Below are 14,091 nucleotides of genomic sequence, written 5' to 3' on the forward strand. Positions count from 1 at the left end.
GTGTAACGGGGTCCATTGTCCAGTACAGTCTTTAGTTGGGTTCCAGAACGAACTATTTCCCTCTTTGGTTAGCAAGCACAATGGCCGTGCGGCGCTAATCTCTCTTTCTTCAAAAAATTATTCCGTCGCATCACGTCTAAAGTCCAGAATAAATTGCAATAATATAATTAAAGTATATTGAAAAAACATACTTTACGATGATTTTGTGACATGTATCAAATAATATCGTAGCCAGAGGTCATATTCACCTTTAACGAGCGTATTCCAGGAGCCGAGTCCAGGTTCTACCTCGCGCCCAGAAAAAAAATTAAACTGCGCAGGTCTCACTAGAAGATGTTGTGTTCAGTCCCTGGAAGAGATATTCGACTACTTTTTACTCTCACTTCCGCATTACACCCAGATGAAGGCGTGTGACGTGTTTCTACGGTCCTAAGTGACATGCCCTTTTATAGACAAGGTCTTAAAGAGAGACATAGCATTTTGGAAATCTCAATTCTGGATAGGAAATGGGCTGTAAAAATAGTTCTGTTCAACTTAGAGAAATAATTCAAACGTTTTTAGAAACTATAGACTGTTTTCTATCCAATAGTAGTAAATATATGCATATTATAATATCAAAAATTTCTTAAGAGGCCGTTTGAAAATGTGCGCATATTTTCCAGTTTTTTCAATATTCACCCTGCAGCCAGAAGAGGTCTAAACAACACAATGTAACTCCAAGTCAATCACACTTCTGTGAAATCAAACTGTCCACTTGGGAAGCAACACTGAAACACTGATTGACAATACATTTCATATGCTGTTGTGCAAATGGATGTATCTGAATGTATCTGAATTCCAATAAACCCCAGGTCCAGGCCCAGCTTACGATAAAATATTCTGTACATTGTGCACTACTTTTGACTCGAGCCCAATGGGTCACACTTTATTTGGATACAAATCTGTCGATAAAAAACTGGTTGTTACAGTTAGGTTTAGAATAAGGTTTAGGGTAAGGGTTAAGACTGGGCTAGGGTTAGTAGATAGTTCGTTAAAATGTTATTGATAGTCTCTATATGGATAGTCTGTGGAGCATCTACAGATGGATTATCCAAAGAAAGTGTTACCAAAGTGCCTTCTTACAAATGTGTAAATGTTGGTAGCGAAATGAGACAATAGCCTCGCAAGGCTTTTTATATGACCAAACTTAGGCTTTAATGCTCTCCTTAATGAGAGAATTCACGGCCATTTGCATTCATCAGACGCGTGGAGTCTGGAGGGGATTGCATTCACACCGTGCCTATAATCAGGTTATCCCCACGTATAATGGAGGTGCCTTGGAATCACATTTGTTTTAGGTACGTGTGTGTGTGTGTGTGTGTGTGTGTGTGTGTGTGTGTGTGTGTGTGTGTGTGTGTGTGTGTGTGTGTGTGTGTGTGTGTGTGTGTGTGTGTGTGTGTGTGTGTGTGTGTGAAGGGTTATCCCTACATATAATGGAGGCTTTTTGGCCTTTATTTGGTTTCAGGTACAGTATGTGTGTGTGTGTGTGTGTTGGGGGTTCTTTATTGACCTATAGCAAGATTAAACAATGTATTTAAGCGGTAAGAGAGGAAATCTGTGGTGTGCAGCGGTGCAGCCTATGTGTTTGGTTAATGTGTGGAACTGGTACGCCGGGAGGGGAGACGGTGTGAGTGAGGATGGATGATTCCCGGAAGCTTTTAAACAAATTTTCTATTAGACATCTGAGTTGTTTTTCTCTGAGTGTTATATTGAGTAAGGATCTGATTTCGCTATCCTCGGAGGTATGTACTGTACCTCCACTGTCTGGGACTGAGGCCTATTTTAAGTTAAAGAAAAGTGAATTGTATTGTTTTGTGTCTGTGTCTGTGTCTGTGTCTGTGTCTGTGTCTGTGTGTATGTGTGTGTGTGTGCGTGCGTGCGTGCGTGCTTGCGTGCGTGTCTGCCTGCCTACCTACAGATGTAGGATCTTAATTTAACCAGAACTGTTCTAGCGTAATAATCCTGCAGCAACAGGATTTGAACGTTTAGTCCCTAAAGCTGCTTGATCTCTGGTTAGGCTATCAGCTGGACAAAAGTAGGCTTCATGGAATTTGCAATACTGTTAATATAACCGTGTGTTTGCAAATCACAAACCTCATCTGCATTTCCTGTGGCGCAGTAAAATTCTCAGCAACAAATGCGTGATCAAAATAAGATTCTACATCTATACCTACCAGAAAACAGAATTAAATAGAACATCGTTTTCAATTGTTAATCAAATCAAATCAAGCTTTATTTATACAGCACATTTCAGACATGGAATGCAATGCGCTTTACAGAATAATAAAATAAAATAAAAGATGAAATATTTACTAAACAAACATAAATTAAAAAGCAAAAGAATAACACAAACTGAACAACAATTAAGCACGCTAAGGAAAAGTAAAGCTAAAAATATGTGTTTTATGATCTATTTTAAATTAGTCCACAGTTTCGGCCCCCCTCAGGTTCTCTGGCAGGCTATTCCAGAGGCAGGGGGCATAGTAACTAAAGGCTGCCTCTCCATGCCTCTTGGTCCTAGGCTTTGGGATAGTAAAAGGCCAGTACCAGAGGACCTGAGGGACCTACTGGGTACATAACTCTAAGCATGTCTCATGTGTATTGGGGTGCACATTTGTGGATTGATTTAAAAACAAATAGAAGAATCTTAGAATTAATTCTAAAACTCACAGGCAGCCAGTGCAGAGACCTTAAAACCGGTGTAATGTGTGCTCTCTGTCTGGTGTTGGTCAGTACCCAAGCTGATGCATTCTGCATGTTTTGCAGTTGATCAATGGATTTCATGGGTAGATCAGACAGGAGAGCATTACAGTAATCAAGCCTGCTTGTAATAAAATAATGGATGAGTCTCTCTGTATCAGCCTGAGAGAGAAACAGCCGCACCATGGCAATGTTCCTCAGGTGGTAAAAGCTATGTTGCTCAAATCAAATACATTATTTGTCACATGCGCCGAATACAACAGGTGTAGACCTTACAGTGAAATGCTTACTTACAAGCCCTTAAGTGTTCCCTTTATTTTTTTGAGCAGTGTATTATAATAAATTGTATTTGTTTTCAGACTCACATTTTCTCGTCTCCTCCGCTCCCAACTGCATGTGCTGCCATAGAAATAATATTAATAGAACAGGCATCCCCATTCAAGTCAATTATTTTGTATTTATTTTATTTAACCTTTTATCAGAGAGTCATACTGAGACCAAGGTCTCTTTAAAAGATGAGTCCTGAATTACAGAAATTACAGAAAATACACATATCAAAATATAAATAAAGAATGCAATCAGAAATCAGGGGTTCCAAAGCCAACACCTCTTTGGCCGCCTTTCCTTCCAGTTCTCTGCTGCCAGTGACTGGAACGAATTGCAAAAATCGCTGAAACCGGAGACTTACAATTCCCTCACTAACTTTAAACATCAGCTATCTGAGCAGCTAACCGATCGCTGCAGCTGTACATAGTCCATCTGTAAATAGCCCACCCAATCTACCTACCTCATCCCCATATTGTTTTTATTTACTTTGCTGCTCTTTTGCACAGCAGTATCACTACTTACACACCATCATCTGCTCACCTATCACTCCAGTGTTAATCTGCTAAATTGTAATTACTTTGCTACTATGGCCTATTTATTGCCTTACCTCCTCATGCCATTTGCACACACTGTTTATAGACTTTCTTTTTTTTCTATTGTGTTATTGACTGTACATTTGTATATTCCATGTGTAACTGTGTTGTTGTTTTTGTCGCACTGCTTTTCTTTATCTTGGCCAGGTCGCTCTTGTAAATGAGAACTTGTTCTAAACTAGCTTACCTGGTTAAATAAAGGTTAAATAAAAATAAATAAAAAGGGCTGACATTTTGGATGTCTACCCTTAATAAGCACTTAAACTCGGCGATGATGTAATGTCCCCATGAGTGACAGAACACTGAGCCAATCACGGCGCAATGCTCCTATTTTCTGCTGGCTCACTCCACCACCACAGAAAGCACTGAGCTAGGCAGAAACACCTGCATTTTGGAGCTGCCTTACTCAAGACAACAAAAAAGAGACCATGTGTGTATGCAGCTTTATTAACTGAATTATATATTGTTTGCAAACTGATATGTGACACGAATTAATGCCAAAATAACATGCAAAACAGGCAAGCCCAATTTAAAAATATATTTTTTTTAATTTTGGGGGCAAAAAATGTAGGGCTCAAAACAGGTGGGGGTCGGCATCACCTGCCCTGAATGACGGGTCGCCACTGCATATACAGTACATAATTAACACAATGGAAAAATCAAATGATTTATTATTTCAATTCTGAAAGTGCATGGGCTACGGAGAGAAACAAAATGTTGTAGTTTCAGGCCATGTGGCGGGAAGATGTGCGTGCGCTGGAGATGGTTGTGTGTGTGTGCTAGTGGGGCTGGACAGGTGTGATGTAGTTATGTTTATATGATGTTGTTGTTTGTATATCTATGTTTTGAATTGTTTATAAAATACTAAATGTTGTCCATTCGTTTACTCCAATTAGGGGAGAGTTGGTAGGGTAGTAATAATGAAAATAATAAATATATATGGGGGATTGGAAATGATGCAGACAATTACTTAGATATAAGCCAAAATCTATTTGCATTTTTTTTTTTACCTTTATTTACAATGACAGCCTAGGGACAGTGGATTAACTGCCTCCCCTCTCTCCACTGGGATTCTCTGCCTCTAACCCTATTACAGGGGCTGAGTCACTGGCTTACTGGTGCTCTTTCATGCCGTCCCTAGGAGGGGTGCGTCACTTGAGTGGGTTGAGTTACTGACGTGATCTTCCTGTCTGGTTTGGCGCCCCCCCTTGGTTTGTGCTGTGGTGGAGATCTTTGTGGGCTATACTCGGCCTTGTCTCAGGATTGTAAGTTGGTGGTTGAAGATATCCCCCTAGTGGTGCGGGGGCTGTGCTTTGGCAACGTGGGTGGGGTTATATCCTTCCTGTTTGGCCCTGTCCGGGGGTATCATCGGATGGGGCTACAGTGTCTCCTGACCCCTCCTGTCTCAGCCTCCAGTATTTATGCTGCAGTAGTTTATGTGTCGGGGGGCTAGGGTCAGTTGGTTATATCTGGAGTACTTCTCCTGTCTTATCCAGTGTCCTGTGTGAATTTAAGTATGCTCTCTCTAATTCTCTCCTTCTCTCTTTCTTTCTCTCTCTCGAAGGACCTGAGCCCTAGGACCATGCGTCAGGACTACCGGGCATGATGACTCCTTGCTGTCCCCAGTCCACCTGGCCTTGCTGCTGTTCCAGTTTCAACTGTTCTGCCTGCGGTTATGGAACTGTCCTACCTGTCCCAGACCTGCTGTTTTCAACTCTTAATGATAGGCTATGAAAAGCCAACTGACATTTATTCCTGATTATAATTTGACCATGCTGGTCATTTATGACATTTTGAACATCTTGGCCATGTTCTGTTATAATCTCCACCCGGCACAGCCAGAAGAGGACTGGCCACCCCTCATAGCCTGGTTCCTCTCTAGGTTTCGGCCGTTCTAGGGAGTTTTTCCTAGCCACCGTGCTTCTACACCTGCATTGCTTGCTGTTTGGGGTTTTAGGCTGGGTTTCTGTACAGCACTTCGAGATATTAGCTGATGTACGAAGGGCTATATAAAATAAACTTGATTTGATTTGTTCAGGGTCAGAACGACAGATTTTTACCTTGTCAGCTCGATCTAGCAACTTTTCAGTTACTGGCCCAAAACTCTAACCACTATGCTACCTGCCGCCCTGAAATATTAAATCTGATCCACCCCCTAAGATAAAAAATAAAAAAACATAAAATAAAATCTTATAAAAAAAGAGAACAAAATATACTGTACTTAATGTTACCTGCATTCAATTCTAATTTCAGGTCAATAAAGTTGTACTGTAATACAATGAAGGCAGACTGGTCAACTGTGAGGGAAATACCATACAGAACAGTATCAGTGCAGGTAACATTTTCTACAGACAAGACAATATTGTTATTGTAAACAGTAAAACAGTACTGGAAACACATAATTTATAACATCTGAAAAAGTGCTTTGACCTTGTCTAAAACCCGACTGATGTACATTTAGAATACATTTCAAAGATAAGAAAGATCTTAGCTCAGAATTAATCTAGGATTCTAATATTTTAGCTAGGCAAGAAAGTTTAGAAATTTGGCTATAATTATTTAGGTCACAAGGGTCACCTCCTTTGTGAAGGGGGAGTACATGGGCCGCATTCTAAACCTTGGGGATAGTACCAAATATAATTGTGAGGTTAAAAATGTGGGTTAATTATTCCATAGTCAGGGGTGCAAAGAGCTGCAGCAAAAATATCATATCAACCCTCGTGGATTTTTTTTACATCAATCTTAATTAAGCAAGGCATCTAGCACATCACAGGTAGTAAATTGTTGCGATGAAAACAAAGATTCATTAACCTGTTGGGGATGGGGGCGCTGTTTAGACTATTTATGCTAATTGGGTAATTTTTGAAACGGCTTCCCACAAAATCCTTGATCGTACAATATGCATATTATTATTATTATTGGATAGAAAACAGTCTATAGTTTCTATAGGAGTTGAAATTTTGTCTCTAAGTGGAACAGAGCCCATTCTACAGCAATTTCCCTGACATGGAGTCAGATTTGAGAAATGTTGGCCACTGTTCTGAAGTCAGTTAAAAGGGCACTGTCATTGCTATGACTATACGGACACTTCTTACGTCTTCCCCTGGATGCCTTTACGTGATGACGATTCCAATGGGGTCGATTGCGCGTTCACAGGCCCTATAAATTAAAAAACCCTGTAGCTAGCAAGTCTTTCCTTGCTGCGTAACGCGCGTGCTGGACACCGACCCGCTCCTGTTCCAAGCGTTAGTTTAGCCTGTTATATTTCTCCGGTCATCTTTTCACTCGTTATAGGAGTTAAAAACATCATAAGGTAGTTAATTTAAAGCGTTTTATAGCAATTTATATCCGTTTAGTGCGATTTTGGGACATTTATTTTTGAAACGATGTGAATAGCTGGACACGCTTTTCAGTTCATCCCGAACGCAGTTGGCATTTCCACATGGCAAGAGGACAGCTTTCCACCAAAAGACGATTACTCCCAAGAAAGGATCCTTTGCCCAAGATACTGATGGAAGAACAGCTCAAGGTAGGACATTTTTATTATGATAAATCGTGTTTCTGTCGAAACATTTTAGTGGCTTAGGACGCCATGTTTTTTGACGTAGCTTCGCTTGGCGCAAACTGTATTGAAAAGTAAGGATAAATTAAAAAATTTAATTCCGCAATTGTATTAAGAATTAAATTGTCTATCAATCCCTGTCCACCCTATATTTTTTAGTCACGTTTATGAGTATTTATGTATAAGAGTAGATCACTGTCTAAGTGGCGCAAGGACATTTTCTGACCAGCTTGTCTACATTTCACATTGTCTAACCATGATTTTGGTGGCTAAATATAAACATTTTCGATCAAACTCTATATGGATTGTGTAATATGATGTTACAGGAGTGTCATCGGAAGAATTCTGAGAAGGTTAGTGAAAAAATTAATATCTTTTGGCGATGTTGACGTTATCGCTCACTTTGGCTAGAATCAATGCTGGGCTGCTATGTGCTATGCTAATATAACGATTTATTGTGTTTTCGCTGTAAGACACTTAGAAAATCTGAAATATTGTCTGTATTCACAGGATCTGTGTCTTTCGATTCGTGTATGCTGTGTATTTTTACGAAATGTTTGATGATTAGTAAGCAGGTAAACACGTTGCTCTAAGTAGTTTTTCTATTCCATTTGTGACGGTGGGTGCAATTGTAACCTATGCCATCTACCTGAAATATGCACTTTTTTCTAACAAAACCTATCCCATACCATAAATATGTTATCAGACTGTCATCTAATGAGTTTTTTTGTTGGTTAGGGGCTATAAATATCTTAGTTTAGCCGAATTGGTGATGGCTACTGGTGTTGGTGGACAAATAAAAGATGGTGGATTATGCTAATGTGTTTTTAGGTAATAGATGTACATCTTTACATATTGTGTCTTCCCTGTAAAACATTTTAAAAATCGGACATGTTGACTGGATTCACAAGATCTGTGTCTTTCATTAGCTGTATTGGACTTTAATGTGTGAAAGTTAAATATTTAAAAAAAAGATTTTTTTTGAATTTCGCGGCACTGGTTTTTCAGTGGGGGGGGGGGGGGGTGTGCCGCTAGCGCCACGCTGATCCTAGACAGGTTAACTTCTCTGGGATATGTGGGACGCTAACGTCCCACTTGGCCAAAAGCCAGTAAAAATGCAGCGCGCCAAATTCAAATAAATTACTATAAAAATCAAACTTTCATGAAATCACACATGAAAGACACCAAATTAAAGCTACACTTGTTGTGAATCCAGCCAACATGTCTGATTCTAAAAAGGATTTACGGCGAAAGCACACCTTGCGATTATGTTAGGTCAGTACATAGCCACAGAAAAACACAGCCATTTTTCCAGCCAAAGAGAGGAGTCACAAAAAGCAGAAATTGAGATAAAATGAATCACTAACCTTTGATGATCTTCATCAGATGACACTCAGAGGACTTCATGTTACACAATACATGTATGTTTTGTTCGGTAAAGTTCATATTTATATCCAAAAATCTGAGTTTAGGCTGGACGCTACTGTCTCACTTGGCCAAAAGCCAGAAAAAATGCAGAGCGCCAAATTCAAATAAATTACAACAAAAATCTAACTTTCATTAAATCACACATGAAAGATACCAAATTAAAGCTACACTGGCTGTGAATCCAGCCAACATGTCAGAATTCAAATAGGCTTTTCGGCGAAAGCAAACGATGCCATTATTTGAGTTAGCACCATAGTAAACAAAGAGAGAGAAGCATATTTCAACCCTGCAGGCGCGACACAAAACGCAGAAATAAAAATATAATTCAGGCCTTACCTTTGACGAGCTTCTGTTGTTGGCACTCCAATATGTCCCATAAACATCACAAATGGTCCTTTTGTTTGATTAGATCTGTCGATATTGTGACGACCCTCCCACTCTGTCTACCGTTTTCTCTCTCTCTTTGCTCTATTAGGATGCCGGTGGGCGGAGTTGGGAGGGTCGTCAGCTACATGGAAAACACCTGGGCCCACTCTCCCAGAATAAAATCACCACTTCCCCATTCAACCAGGAGACTCTCTCCTTGTAGACACCTTGTTAGATTCGGTTATGTTTCATGGTGTTTTTGTTTGTTTGTTTTAGCATCTTTCAACACCCTGCACTATCACCTTCATGCATGCAAAACATTCAATTACACTACTGATTACTGATTACACACCCCATGGTATATTATACTTAGTTTCGTTAGTTAACCTGTCTAGGATCAGCGTGGCGCTAGCGGCACCCCCCCCCCCCCCCCACTGAAAAACCAGTGCCGCGAAATTCAAAAAAAATATTTTTTTTAAATATTTAACTTTCACACATTAAAGTCCAATACAGCTAATGAAAGACACAGATCTTATGAATCCAGTCAACATTTCCGATTTTTAAAATGTTTTACAGGGAAGACACAATATGTAAAGATGTACATCTATTACCTAAAAACACATTAGCATAATCCACCATCTTTTATTTGTCCACCAACACCAGTAGCCATCACCAATTCGGCTAAACTAAGATATTTATAGCCCCTAACCAACAAAAAAACTCATTAGATGACAGTCTGATAACATATTTATGGTATGGGATAGGTTTTGTTAGAAAAAAGTGCATATTTCAGGTATATGGCATAGTTTACAATTGCACCCACCATCACAAATGGACTAGAATAATTACAATGAGCAACGTGTTTACCTAACTACTAATCATCAAACATTTCGTAAAAATACACAGCATACACGAATCGAAAGACACAGATCCTGTGAATACAGACAATATTTCAGATTTTCTAAGTGTCTTACAGCGAAAACACAATAAATCGTTATATTAGCATAGCACATAGCACATAGCAGCCCAGCATTGATTCTAGCCAAAGTGGGCGATAACGTCAACATCGCCAAAAATATATTAATTTTTTCACTAACCTTCTCAGAATTCTTCAGATGACACTCCTGTAACATCATATTACACAATCCATATAGAGTTTGATCGAAAATGTTTATATTTAGCCACCAAAATCATGGTTAGACAATGTGAAATGTAGACAAGCTGGTAAAGAAAATGTCCTTGCGCCACTTAGACAGTGATCTACTCTTATACATAAATACTCATAAACGTGACTAAAAAATATAGGGTGGACAGGGATTGATAGACAATTTAATTCTTAATACAATTGCGTTATTACATTTTTTAATTTATCCTTACTTTTCAATACAGTTTGCGCCAAGCGAAGCTACGTCAAAAAACATGGCGTCCTAAGCCACTAAAATGTTTCGACAGAAACACGATTTATCATAATAAAAATGTCCTACCTTGAGCTGTTCTTCCATCAGTATCTTGGGCAAAGGATCCTTTCTTGGGAGAAATCGTCTTTTGGTGGAAAGCTGTCCTCTTGCCATGTGGAAAAGTCAACTGCGTTCGGGATGAACTGAAAAGCTTGCCCAACTTTTCACATCGTTGCAAAAATAAATGTCCCAAAATCGCACTAAACGGATATAAATTGCTATAAAACGCTTTAAATTAACTACCTTATGATGTTTTTAACTCCTATAACGAGTGAAAAGATGACCGGAGAAATATAACAGGCTAAACTAACGCTTGGAACAGGAGAGGGTCGGTGTCTTCCACGCGCGTTACGCAGCTCCCAAAGAATGACTAGCTTCAGAGTTTTTTCATTTGTAGGGCCTGTGAACGCGCAATCGAGCCCGTTGGAATCGTCATCACGTAAAGGCATCCAGGGGAAGACGTAAGAAGTGTCCGTATAGTCATAGCAACGACAGTGCCCTTTTAACTGACTTCAGAAAAGTGGCCAACATGTCTCAAATCTGACTCCATGTCAGGGAAATTGCTGTAGAATGGGCTCTGTTCCACTTAGAGACAAAATTTCAACTCCTATAGAAACTATAGACTGTTTTCTATCCAATAATAATAATAATATGCATATTGTACGATCAAGGATTTTGTGGGAAGCCGTTTAAAAAATTAGCCACATTAGCATAAGTAGTCTAAACAGCGCCCCCATCCCCAACAGGTTAAATAAATATATTTTGATTACTCCTTATCTCCACGTGGTCTCCCTTTTTGTTACGGGCTCTGAGCCGGTTCGTGACAAGTGGGGGCTCATCCGGGATCTATTGAACGTATTTGTTTGGGAGAACGTGGAGGTACGTGTTTGGTTTAAATATTTGGTTTGAGTTGTTAGGCCCAGTATTGGTTGCCTTAATTGGTTGGTTGGTGTGCTGCGTTGGAGAGAGTACATTGGTTAGTTTCCAGGCCCTGCCCAGCCTGGAAACTCTTGTTCTACTTTCTGTTGGGACATCGGTCTGAGGTGAGTAATCGGCTGTGTACCTCAGTGGGAGATTTGGATAGGGTAGTACTATTTACTACCCGGAGCTATAGCCTTTTACCCCTGATAGGTTTAGCGACGTGTTTCATTTTTGGAATATGTTGGGCATGGTTAATGTTTGTTATTTTTGTGTGGTGTCTGTGGACTGAGCAGTTGTCTCGGGGGCACATCCGTGGCTTGGTGGAATCTGCCAGCGTGCTGGGGGGTTTATTTCCTTGCCAGCGGGCTACAGTGCGTAAATACCCACCGCAAATCCGCATGAAGACTAGGGTTGAGTTAATGTAGGTTTGGGGAAGCTCCGTATCTCATCTCTCTTCGGTGGTACTCAGGGTGATTGTCATTTCTTGAGTTGTGATCTGGTGTGCTCAGCAGAGGGGAAGAGTGAGAATTTTTTTTTGTAACTATGGCGTCTTTTGTAGAGGAGTTAATTCGCTTTCCATCAGAGGAATTGTTAGAATTAGGTACTAAAGAACAGCTGTTGAAAATCGCCGAATACTACAAGGTTGAAATTAGTGATAAACGCCTAAAGAATTCTATTAGGTTGATATTGAAGGCCAATCTGATGGAGAGTGGTATTCTTGAAGTTACCACTGGGCCAGCTTCTGCTGAGGAGTCATCTCCCCGTAATGTTACAATGGCCATTCCATCGGTTAGTCCTAGTAGTCTTCTTTTTGAACAGCAGAAAGAACTGCTTCTGTTACAGCAGCAGTATGATCGTGAGAAGCTAGAGTATGATCGTGTAAAGTATGAAAAGGAATTAGCATTTAAACAAGATATTGAGCATGCTAAAATCAAGTTGCAACAAGAACGGATAGAGTTGGTTAGGGAAGGAAAGATTTCAGGGGAGAGTTTGTTCTGGGAAGGTGACCCAGATTTACCTAGGGGTCGTTCCTCTATGGGTCGTGCCCTGGACACATTTGATATTGTTGGGAACTTACGGTTATTGCCTCAGTTTAATGAAAAGGACCCTGAGACATTCTTTTCGTTGTTTGAGCGTGTTGCTGAAGCTAGGAGTTGGCCTGATTCTGACCGCACCTTAATGTTGCAGTGTGTGCTGACTGGTAAAGCGCAGGAAGCATATTCAGCTCTTAGTGTACACGACAGTGCCAGTTATGATAAGGTTAAAACGGCTGTGTTACAAATTTATGAATTGGTCCCTGAGGCTTACCGCCAACGATTTAGAACTTTAAAAAAAGATGATAAACAGACTCATGTTGAGTTTGCGCGACAATTATCTTTACAGTTTAATCGCTGGTGTTCCGCCTCTGAAGTTGTGACCCTCCAAGGGCTGTGTGATCTGATTATGTTAGAGCAATTTAAGGACACAATCCCTGCTCATATTGCCACATATATTAACGAACGAAAAGTGAAGAATGTCGTTGAAGCTGCGGTTTTTGCGGATGAGTATGTGTTGACTCACAAAAGAGTCTTTGCAGAGCCCCGTATTCGGAATGAGTGGGGGCGTTCGGATAGATTTGGGTTTCGCTCACCAAGATATTTTGGTTCACGGGCAGAGTTCAATTCAACTCGGGTTGAACCTGACTCCCGTGGTAAAGCTGACTTTGGGCAAGAGTGTCACTACTGTCAAGGTTCAGGTCATTGGAAAAACGAATGTCCACTTCTCCGATCAAAGGGTGCTTACGCTAAACCTAAGCCTACCGCGTTAGCTGCGCCTGTTCTACATCAGTTCATTCATGACTCATTGCCTCAGGTCCAGGAGCATGTGAAAGTACATATTGATCCAGACTATTTACCTTTCATCACGGAAGGTTTTGTGTCTATGTTAGGAAGTAAGGAATTAGTGCCAGTGAAGATCTTGAGAGACACAGGTGCCTCCGAATCGTTTGTGTTGGAGTCTGTGTTACCCTTTTCAGCTGAGACTGATTCAGGGAATAGTGTTCTAATTAGGGGAATAGGTTTGAATACTCTTTCAGTTCCATTGCATAAACTGATGTTAGATTGTGGACTGGTGAAAGGTGAGGTTGTTGTGGGGGTGCGTCCTTCGTTGCCTATTGAGGGTATCGACGTTATTCTTGGGAATAACTTGGCAGGTGAGCGGGTGTGGCCTGTCGCATTTCCATCTCTAGTGGTTTCCACAAAGCCGTCAGTTGTTGAGACTCCTGATGAGAGTGTACAGAGTTTCCCAGAGGTGTTCACTGCGTGTGCAGTGACGCGTTCTATGAGCCGTGGCGAACTGGTCACTGTGCCGACTAATGAGAAGTATGCCACTGCTTTCCCTGTTATTCCGTTATCTGTTAACCGAGAAGATCTAATCAATGCGCAACGGACTGACTCCACATTAGAAGAGTTGCGTGACAAAATTGTGCCTGTGGAACAGTTGGGAGATGTCGCCCATGGTTATTTTCTCCAGGATGATGTCCTGATGAGAAAGTGGGTGTCTCATGGTAGTTGTTTTCTAGGGGAGGCGATTAGTCAGGTTGTGGTACCAGTAAAACTTCGTGAGTTGGTGTTGACAACTTCTCACAATGATGTTGCGGGACATATGGGTGTAGGGAAAACATACCATCGCATATTAAGACATTTCTTTTGGCCTAGAT

This window comes from Salvelinus fontinalis, chromosome 19 (genome assembly GCF_029448725.1).
Source record: "Salvelinus fontinalis isolate EN_2023a chromosome 19, ASM2944872v1, whole genome shotgun sequence".
Lineage (NCBI taxonomy): Eukaryota > Metazoa > Chordata > Actinopteri > Salmoniformes > Salmonidae > Salvelinus > Salvelinus fontinalis.